At 37.4% G+C, this 11,402-nt stretch overlaps 1 pseudogene; it reads left to right on the top strand.

The window, feature by feature from the left end:
* Window positions 1-10,303: 10,303 nt before the first annotated feature.
* On the top strand, window positions 10,304-11,278 carry LOC105294464 (annotated as a pseudogene).
* The last annotated feature ends 124 nt before the right edge of the window (window positions 11,279-11,402 follow it).

An 11,402-nucleotide genomic window follows, 5' to 3' on the forward strand; every position in this document is an offset into this window, starting at 1 on the left:
TAGGGCTGCAGGTTAAGGGAGGCAGAGTTTCAGGGAATCCTCTGGGTGGAGTGACTTCTGTTATCCAGTTTGATGAAGTTCCAGCTATGACGGTGCTATATCCTTGCACTGGGAACGCAGAGGGCGCAACAGGGAATAATGGATACTACCAGTACTTCTGCCAGAGAGAAAATCTCACCTCTGGTCCTAGCTCCTACAACTCCCTGTAAGTCCCTGGTACCCCCAAGCAGTCAACCCAGGGCTGGTGCTCAGAGCGAGCAAGTCTGTCACTGTGAAAGTCCCGTAGTAGACACGACCCCTTTAATTGGAGTCTGAAGCTGCCATAGTCTCTATCCCACTCAGCCTCTTGGGACTGGGCAGCCTCACGTCTTCTCCCCATCCTACCTCCAACCATTGCAGGGTGATTTCTTATTTCTCTCCCTAATAAGGCTTCTGTTCATCTAGACCCGAGGAGACTCTGCTTGCTGTTTGGTCTGTGTTTCCATCACAACTTTGATGTGGTTGCAAGAGAGGATAAACGAAGCTTCTATCAGCTATACCATTTTGCCTGGTCCTCCAAGACTACAGATTTTTAGTGTTATTATTAATATGTTAGCTCTTGAGTGTGCCATTCAAATTTTTCTATTTGCGTTCTATATTTTTGTTTCTCTTTTTAAATTTTTTTCCTCCTTGTTTGTGGTTTATTTGAACATTATTTAGAAATCCATTTTATGTATCTATAGTGTTTTTATTATATCTCTTTGTTAACATTTTTAGTAAGATTTTATGTGTGTATGTGCAAGTGTGTGTACATCATAATGCATTGGTGTCAACATTTTACAGTGCAAGTGAAGTATAGATACTTTACCTCCCTTATGTCCCATTACCTTTTACATGTTTGAAATGTGACATTTTTTTCTGTATTAGAAAGTATTCAGAAAAAAATTAACTTTGCTTTTGATGGAAATCTGATATAGTGATATAATTTGTATTTAGGTATATGTTTTTTAAAGCAAATAGTAAAACTACAAGTGGATTCTCAGAACTGTTTATTTGAAGAAAATCTTGTTAACCCTTCTTATGGAACTCCACACATGTATGCATATAAATTTCAAACAAGGAAACACTTATTATTCTAGACTTATTGCTTTTCTTACCTTTATAATTAAGAAATATCCTTCATCTTGGAGGAGACAAGTTTAGGCAAGCTGTTCAGGAGCAGGGACATGTATATGGTAGACTCCTTAATCTGAAAAGTAAAAAAGAATAGACACATCATTTAACATCCAAATAATTACCATGTCAGCAAGGGAACTGGGATCTGAAGAAAATAACTTTGAAAACTTAAAAGATTCCTTATACTTTATAATGTCCCCTTCAGTGGTAGACAGATAATGTGTCCCTAAAGATGTCTATGTCTTAATTCTTGAACACTGTGACGATGCTAGGTTACATGACAAAGAGGCATTAAGGGTGCATATGTACTTAAGTTTTTAATCAACTGATGCCGACATGGGAAAATTTTTCTGAATTCTATAGGTGGACCCAGTGTAATCACCAGGGTCCTTATAAATGGAAGAAGGAAGCAGAAAAAGAGTGAGTATCAGAGTGATGTAGCATGAGAATGACTTAACAATTCATTGCTGGCTCTGAAGGTGGAGGTGGGATACAAGCCAAAGAATGCAGGCAACCTACAGAATCTAGAAAAGGAAAAGGAAAGATTCTCTCCTAGAGCCTTCAGAAGGAATGCAGTTCTGTCAACATCTTTACGTTAACCCAGTGAGAGACATTTTTGACTTTTTATTTTCATAACTGTAACATGCTAATGTTAAATTATTTTAAGCCACTAAGCTTATGCTGATTTGTTATATTGGCAATATGAAATATAGCATCTATTTGTTACTCTTTTTATTTCAGTTGAGATTTCCATAGTTCTTGACAAAGTAAGTGATTTTCATTTGAAATGTAGACATCAGGAATATTATATTATGAGATTCTCAATTGTAATTGTTTTGTTTTCACTGACCTTTTATGCTCTCACTTTGGCAGCGAAAGGGTTTGTGTTGCCTTGGTATTGCCATGTGTAGCTAGAAATCCAGGTCCTCCACTCAACCTCTATTGACACCTGTGGATGGAGGATTTGTTCCTAATTACTTCTGGGTAGAGGAGAGATTTCCGACTCCCCACTAAGTCTCTGCTGATATCAGCTTGGGTGGCAGGCACAGGAGTACCTCCTTTGTGGCTTCCACTGACATCCTAGGGGATGGCTCCCTCACTGGGCTGTGGTGAAACTCATGAAACTCCATGTGGTCTTATGAAGTGCTATCTCAAGACCCTTTAAGATTTCTCATTGTGGATGGAAGTCCAGGTTTCTCAAATAGTCCCCATTATGGCTCAAGGGAGGTGGCACATTACCTCCTAGCAGTGATGAAAACCCTTGCTCCCTACTCAACCTCCTTTGGCACCACAAAGTCTAGGCTCCCCATTCAGCTCCTGTGGTATGGGTAGAGATGGGGCCACAGTGTTTTTGTGATGTTAGGCTGGAGTGGAGCAGTTACTGCCTAAAATTTTCTGTCTGTCTGGACTTCCTCTTTCCTCGTTCTTTGGCTAGAGAGAACAAGCTTGTATTGGACTTCTTATCTGCATCCTTTGGAACTTCTTTGCTACCACCTTCTTCCACTCCATGTTTGGGATACATGAAGCAAAAACAAGGCCCAGGGAACTCAGCGCTGTCTGTTCCTTGTGCTGTGAGGTCCTTAACTGTTCTGCTTTCTACCTTTCAGGTTTTTTTTTTTCTTTATTTTTTTGTTTGTTCGTTTGTTTTGTTTTTTCTTTTTATTTTGTGTATACTGTCCAGGATTATTTTGTTCTTAGCAGGAGAAGTAAATGCACACATGCTTACTCCATTTTCCTGAGAGCAGAAGCACTAGTATTTTTTAAAAAATAAAAACAAAGTGTAATTCAGAGATGTTAAACAGCTTGATGAAGCTTACACATCTATTCATTCAATATAGATGATTAGATTCAATGTACCCCCAAACCCTGTGTTTTCTTAACTCCAATACTTTGAATGACAGTTTAATGCCACATAATTGAATGTTTAAATGTTAGTTTAAAGAATGTAAACTTTATTCTAAAAGTAACACAGAAACATTGAAAACATTTAGAAGAACCCGAAAAAGCATGCAACCAAGCCATTTGGCTGAAGTTTTTATTTAAAATGAAACTTCTATTTAAATGAAAATTTATTTAAAATTCTACTTCTAAATTTAAGATCTTTTTTTTCTTCAGCTTTTCTGAATAACCGTTTCTAAACACTGGTTACCTTTTGGGTTGAATACCTATTTTTGGGTTTCTTCTTCTAATTCTCACTGACATTTCTCAAACCTCAAAATAGATGAACTGAGAGAAGGAAGCTTCACTTTGTCAGACTACCAACAGTTTTGGAAAGAGAGTGAGTGAGGAGAGTGTTAAGAGATATTTTGCCAAAAGTACCGAATTAAAACAAATTTTAAAATACATGTTTATCCATTACATCTTAGTTCAGTGGCTGTGGGTACCTCTTGAAAGAGCCAGCATGCATGCATCTTACAGAAGTTAGCATTTTTATGCTTACTGATTTGAACTGAAAACATACATACATGTATTAGAATGCAAAATACACATCTCATACAGAGCTAGAACTACTGCATATCAGATAAACTGCAAATATGATAAACATATTATGCTAAACTGCAAAATCATAGATTTTATTTCTCTTTCTTTTATACATTTTTTCAAGAGTTCCAGTGAAATACTTTTTATCTAAAAATTGAGTTTGATTATATTAGATTAAATAAATAACCAGAAATTTATTGAACTCTTCTTATATGCTTAGCTGTATAGCAAGGTAGAGAATTTTTATATCTTTAAACTTCAGAACTATCAGCACTTAATTCAATCCTATCTCCTGCTTTTCAACTGACAACCTCATTACCTACTCACTGAGTAGATCCTAGCCAAATGAACAAAGTTCTAAGTTCTCTTTTCTTCATTTGAAAATGTCAAATCACATGTTCTGACCCCATTTAATTCACTCTAAGAATAAGGTATATCCCTTCTCCATTTCATGGTTAATTTCTCCATGTAGGCTTTTGCTCCCCATTCCCACGTGGGGCAAATGTTTCTACACTTTCTGGGTTTACACTGTTGGTAGGACCTCTGTACTCCCAGGACCAAAGAACTACTTAACAGACTTCAGCATCTAAGTTTTAAAAACTATGAAATATTATGCCCTGATAACTGCATCTTCTAGAAAAAATAATATACATAAATTGAAAAAAAAATATTTTATCGTTTAAACACAATTACTTACTATTGAGACAGGTGTGCCTGTTGGACATTGCACAGTTTCTCAAACAGTGGAATCAGCCTAGATACCATCATGTGACTTTCACGTGGTAGTTGCTTTTAACAACAGAAAAAACTGATTACACAGCTTCACATGAATAGGAGCAAGATGTAGTCTAAAGTGGAAATGTCCATTGCCTTGCTCAAGTTGTTCACATGGTGCTTCGCATTTGTCAAGCATCACTACGTTTCTCTCAAAAATTTAAACTCTCTCCCACTGGCCCTTTGTGTTAACTGTAATGCTCTGGGCTCTTGAACACTCAGTTTAGAAACCATGGACAAGTGTCAACCACAGAGCAGAAAGTCTGAGCTTCAGTCCCAGCTCTTCCACCTCCTATGTATGCACTTCAGGAATCATTTATCCTATATGTGCATACATGTGTGTCTGTGAGTGTGTGTGTATTTTCATTTAAAATATTTACACTTAAAGTATTTATTTCATGGGTTTGCTATAAAAATAAGTAAATTTTTATGAGCAAGGCATTTAAAACAATTCTGGGCATAGTGTACACATTTTATAAATAAATGTTAGTTTTTGTTTATATGTTAGCAGTGCCCTCATTTTTCACAATCTTTAACCTTGTTATCAATTAGATCTTTTCCATAAGGCCTAATATCTACTAAAGACTCCTACCATTCTCAAAATAAAAATTTAAAAACAACATTGAAAAAAGAGAAAAAGAGCATTTCTTTGACCTTGCTCTTTCTTAGGTCAGGTATCATTTTCCTTATTCTGGTTAATTTCTTTGAAGACTCATGCATTCTGCTTCTGCCACCTTCCCACCCTTATATCTTACTTTGCTGCATAACATCTGTCCCTCTGGGATAAACTCCCTCTGTTGGGAAATCCTGCTCTCCACTCCCTCTGTTGGGAAATCCTGCTCTCCACTGCCTTCCCAGGCACTGAGATCTTCCTTACTTTTCAGATCTCTGTTCTATATATTTAACATTCTGCTCTTCTGCCACACTTTTTAAGTATAAGTAACTACCTAGGTTGTTTCTTTGACTCTGTACATCAGAATAATCTGTGGAGTTTGTTTGGAAGTAAGAATGACTGGCCTCCATCTCTACAGATTCTGATAATTAAATCCAGTGTAAGACCCTTTTCCACTGTGCTGGGTTGACCTAATCTCAGGTAATTTGGTGTTTCTCTTTTTTACTCTGAGATTTCATGCCAGTTTGAGAGGTGTATTCATCTACCATAACAAAATACCAGAGTCTGAGAGTCTGAAACAACAGAAATTTATTTATCCCCATTTTGGAGGCTGGATGTCCAAGGTCAAGCTATTAGCATAGTCACTGTCTGATAAGACCTTCTTCCTGGCTGGGAGACACATATGCCCCTGGCATTCCCTCAGTTAGTACACATGGGAGGAGTGGGGAGAGATCATTTTCTCTTCTTATAAGGCCACTAAACCCATTATAAAGGTCCTATTATCATGTTCATGACCTGATCTAACCCTCCTTATCTCTCAAATAACATCACAGTGGAGGCTAGGGCTTCAATATGATTTTGAGGGGATATCTTCAGTTCATAGCAAGTGGGCTGAGACATGTACTAGCATTTATTTGTCAAGTATCACTATGTGGTCAGTGCTTGGTCATTGATCCTTGCTGCTGCATCACCCTGTGTTTGCCTGCAAGGGCTCTCAGCTCTGATGGTTCTCTAGAAACCTCTTATGTCACTCCTGGGTGAGTGGAATTGTAATCCCACCCCTACACCACAGGAGGTGTTAAAAAGCTCTATAAAGCCCCTTCTAACTGCTTAGTCATTGCCAGTCAGGGCTGTACTGGATGACATTTCTTTCCAGAGTACAGAGAATCTTAATCAAGTGGAGAGAGGTGATAGTGCTCTTACCATCTGAGTCTTAGGGGCTTTCTCTTCTCAGAGACCAGCAACAGTAGCCTTTCCTTCTTTGATCTCTGTGTTATATTTTTTCTTGAGGTAATGATCATAGACTATCCAAAATAATTAAATGGGGGAATTTTCCAAGTTTGGGGAAAATATTGAACTAGGAATTTAAATAAATACTAATGTTTCTGAGATTTAAATAGCTGTTTAGTTTATTCAGATGGGCAACCAATATGGAAAGCCGATGTTCTATGTTTTCTTCCTTACTTATCCCTTAAATTGCTATAACTTCCATCATCACTTTTAAAATCATGACTTCCATAATTTTGCTTCTGACATGACATGACTTGTAAGCAACAGACTCTGATTTCCATTTTTCTGCTACACATGTCCACTTGGATATCTCTAATACCTCAAATTCAATAGAGTTAATATGCAACTATTTATCTTAACTCACTCTAAAAATTCTACTCCTTTATTCCTAATTATGGGAAATGGCATTGATAACTTATCTACCTATCATTTGGTCTAGACTACGTCAAACCTCAATACCTCAAACTAATCCTTCCTTTCCCAAATTCATAGTTGTATTCAGTTGTTAAATGTCATACATTCTATAATCCTTTTTAAAAATCACCATTTCTCTATATTATCAACTGACATCTTACAGTGTGAACAGTATACTAAGTGATTTAACAAATATAGTCCCAATTTCTCAGCTTATGAACTCTGTGAGGTGGAGAAGGGAGCAATTATTATCTTCATTTAACAGATCAGGAACCTAAAGCTCAGAGAATCAGTGTGCCAAAGTTCACAGCAAATCAGTAAAATATTTCAATTCTGCACACGTTCTTTTGGGCTTTTTATTTTTGACTCTTTAGTTTTCCCAGAGACAATTAATCAAAAGCTTTTAGCCTTAAACAATTTAGAATGGCATGTTGATCATGTTGGTTTACCCATATATAGATATAGATACAGATATAGATATAGATATAGATATAGAGATAGATAGAGATAGATATAGATTGATATAGATAGATATAGAAAGATATGGGCAGATATATCTTTAGGTAGATAGATAGATAGATAGATAGATAGATAGATAGATAGATAGATAGATAGATAGATAGATAGATAATAAATAGATAGACACGTAGATGCATCTTTTGGATTGACTAAGTTTATCATCTCTCTAGATTTCAGGATAACCTGTGAATATACCCTATGTACGAGAGCCTCATTGCTTTTATCTTCTCTGAAGTAAACTACACTTTAGCTCTAGAATGGTGACATATTTTATATGACATATCTTGTATGTTATTTTGTTTATTTTCTATTGAAATTATTTGAACTATGACTTCCCGTTAATATAAAAATCATAAATCTTTCTTGTCCCTTAATTCCAGACATCCAATCCTTGCTCATGTTGTCATCTTTCTGCAACTGTTGTCTAACTCCTGAATTGAGAGATTTCAACTACAGGAAAGGCATGGCAGCCAGATCCTTATCATCAGGTGAGTTTCCATCCGCTATGCTACCTGTATAACTATAAAGTGTGTTGAGTTTTTGTCTGGAGCAAATAAGGAAGCTCACGTAACCTATCTCAAGGGCAAACAAGAAGTAACCAAAAGAACATAATTCTCATTTTGCATTTTTTCTCTCCTACATACCTAGCGACAAACTTCATGTGCTTTTTAACTTGATCCTATTTGAGGTTTGCCCTTGAGCAAAAGATCTTAGAAAGTCTCTCAATGTATGCTTACTCCTGAAAAATTGATGGAATCTATTGCCAAAGTGATAAGCAGTTTGATGGAATTTGTGAGTGGAGGGAAATGGATGGGTAATAAAATATTGGCTTATGAAAGAAGGAAAGCTATGGAATCTTTTTGCTCTAAGTAAATACATGATAGAAATGAGAATTAAAAGTTAATCCAAACTGAATTAAACATTAAAAGTGAGAGCCAAATGGAGCTTTATTTAAATGTTCTGCATTTTCAGCTAAGTGAGATAAAGTTGTATCCCCTTATCTTGACAAAAAATTATTGCCCAGAGGAATATTCATTGCTGTGTTTTCTCTGAGATAGCTTCATAAATAAAAAAGTATAACAGATAGGACCAATGCTAAAATATCAGTACCCAAGATTGTACCATCTCATGCAGTCTCAGGGGAAAATGTTCTGTAAAAGGACATGCTACAACTTCGGTCAGAAAATCTATCTCATTTACAAAGGAGAAAAAGTTTTAAATAACAGATTGTGTCTAGAAATATCCAATAGAGAGCAGTGGGAGAAACTGTAATTCTGTCAGCAGTGTGGAGGCCAAACTAAATTATTGTGCTACAGAACAGAAAACCAAAATGGACTCAAGATGAAAATTCTGGATTCTGTTCACAGCTCTGCCACTTATTCTCAGACAATGGGCAGATCATTTAAGATCCTCTAGCCCTGCTTTCTCATTACCAGGGGACTAGCATCTTATCAGCGAGCGCACCATATTGTGGCTAAATAAAGAGTCATAGCGACTGTCTCTAAAAGGCCTTTTTCTCATCCCATCCTACTCTGGGGCCTCTCATGTTTTTTCCAAATCAATCAAGGAAATTGCTTGGCTGTCACATGTTGGATGGCTCTTTCACATATGATAAGTAATGCCACATTCTCCTTTGCTTACAGAGCCAGAATCTTTTGTTGTTGTGCAAACCATGGACCTATTGGGGCCTTTCCTGTCTCCCCTGAAGGTGCCTGGAGCTGTTGTTTTGTCTCACACAGTACTCAAATGTCATTTTAGTGTTTCTCATTTTCCTTAAGACTCTTGCTCAGTGATGCTTTTCCTGATTTCCAGGCTATTATACATTTTTCTTCATGTTTCAACTGCTATTTGTTCACAATGTTCTTCCTGTGCTTATTATTGCACTGCACTAATTTGTGTATGTGACTCATTTCCCCCACATTCATTGAATAAATTAATGGATCAATGAAGGTATGAAGGTGAGCAATAATGAGGCCAATAGGATTGGAAATAACAATGTAGTAGGGAGTAAATCATATCTTAATCCTTCCTTGAAAGTTAATGACATCTCGCACTCAAACCCCACAAGGTATAAGTTTGAAGTGATCAGTGACATTTTCATCTTGGCTGGAAAATGCTAGTATTTCTTCAAGTCAAACATGTGTAGGAATGAGCTCTTCAGCAATTGATTTTTATAATGATGATATAAGATAAAAAGTTCAATTGGCTTGGCACTCGATCCTTCCAGACCAAGGGAGAGCAACAAAATCTGAGAAAGAAAGAACTCTGTCTTGTTTTGCTCTTCATTCTCATGGCTTAGAATAGAATGAGACACATCATATTATCAGTGCATATACACTGAATGAATGAATGGATGAATTAATGAATGAAAAAGACCTCTGAATTGAAAGACATAAGTAGATATTCTGAAAGTTAAAATACACTGCCACCCTCTTCATTATCCCTGTAGATTCCAAAGAATTGATACTAAAGAAGTATTACTTTATTTTGGCTTGTAAGCATAATAAGTGTTGATATTTTGAAGGAGAAAAGATAAAACTAAACTTGCTATAGATGAAGTTTGCAGAATTTGATTTGAGTAGTATATGGAAGGTGAAACTACTATCTAAAAAGGAAACACACACACACACACACACACACACACATACACACACACCCTTTACATCTCATTAACCTGCTTGTAGCACTAGAAGTTTACCACTAAAAATCCAGTGATTTCCCTTTAGTTTCTTAATTTTGTAACATAAATAATTTGATAGATTCTTTCCAAAGTAGGGATGGAACATAAGAGTTTTGGTGATGGATACAGAGGATAGAAGACTTTTGAGCATGTTGCTCCCCAGAGAAGGCATGTACATAGCCCATTCATACCCTAACACCTAGACTAGATTGAGCAATACCCTCTTCAAATACTGTCCTAAGCTATTATGTGTTAACACATTGAATGCTTTCAGCAACACTAAGGGAGGCGTTATTGGTATGTACAAAACATAAAGGAGGAAACTGAACAAAGGAGTTGAAATAATTTCCAATAAAACTACTAAGTGCAGCTTTCCTGGTGTCCCTGAAGGCATGAAGCTGATCCTGCTGCAGGGCCATGAGCGGTCCATTACGTGGATTAAGTACAACCACGAAGGAAACCTCCTGTTCACCATGGCCATGAACCCTATTGTCAATGTATGGTGTTCTTTAAATGGTGAGAGGCTGGGCACCTACATGGGTCATACTGGAGCTGTGTGGTGTGCAGATGCTTCCTGGGACACCAAGTATGTCCTCATTAGCTCAGCTGACAACAGTTGTCATCTCTGGGACAGTGAAATGGAAGCAGCTGGCCCTATTAGAGATCATTCAGCTGGACATGTGGCTTGGACTTTGGGGCAACATTATCATGTTCTCTATGGATAAGCAAATGGGTTACCAGCACTTTGTAAGCTTCTTTGACCTGCAGGATCCTAGCCAAATTGACAACAATGAGCCCTACATGAAGATCTCTTGCAACGACTCCAAGATCACCAGTGCTGTTTGGGGACCCTTAGAGGAGTGCATCATTGTGGGCCATGAGAGTGGAGAGCTCAACCAGTATAGTGCCAAACCTGGAGAGGTATTGGTGAATGTTAAAGAGCACTCTTGGCAGATCAATGACATCCAGTTATCCAGAGACATGACCATGTTTGTCACTGCATCCAAGAACAACATAGCCAAACTCTTTGACTCCACAACCCTTGAACATTGGAAAACTTTCTGGACAGAATGTCCCGTCAACTCGGCTGCCCTCTCTCTCAACTACGACCGTGTGGTAGTCAGGAAGCCATGAACGTAACCACCACTTCTACCAGGATTGGAAAGTTTGAGGCCATGTTCTTCTATTTGGCCTTTGAAGAAGATTTTAGAAGAGTCCAGGGCCACTTTGGACCTAGCAACAGTGCTGCCTTCCATTCTGATGGCAAGAGCTATAGCAGCAGTGGCGAAGATGGTTATGTCTGCATCCACTATTTCAACCCACAGTGATATGAATTTGAATTTGAGGCTTAAGAAACTGGATTTCCATCATGTCCAGGGAAATGTTTCTAGGCCAGGGCTCACAGAAAATTTTAGACTCTGAGAAATAATGAATTAGTTTGGAAATAAATGGTTTCTGGTCAAACAAACAAACAAA

Source organism: Pteropus vampyrus, unplaced genomic scaffold (genome assembly GCF_000151845.1).
Source record: "Pteropus vampyrus isolate Shadow unplaced genomic scaffold, Pvam_2.0 Scaffold87, whole genome shotgun sequence".
Classification (NCBI taxonomy): Eukaryota; Metazoa; Chordata; class Mammalia; order Chiroptera; family Pteropodidae; genus Pteropus; species Pteropus vampyrus.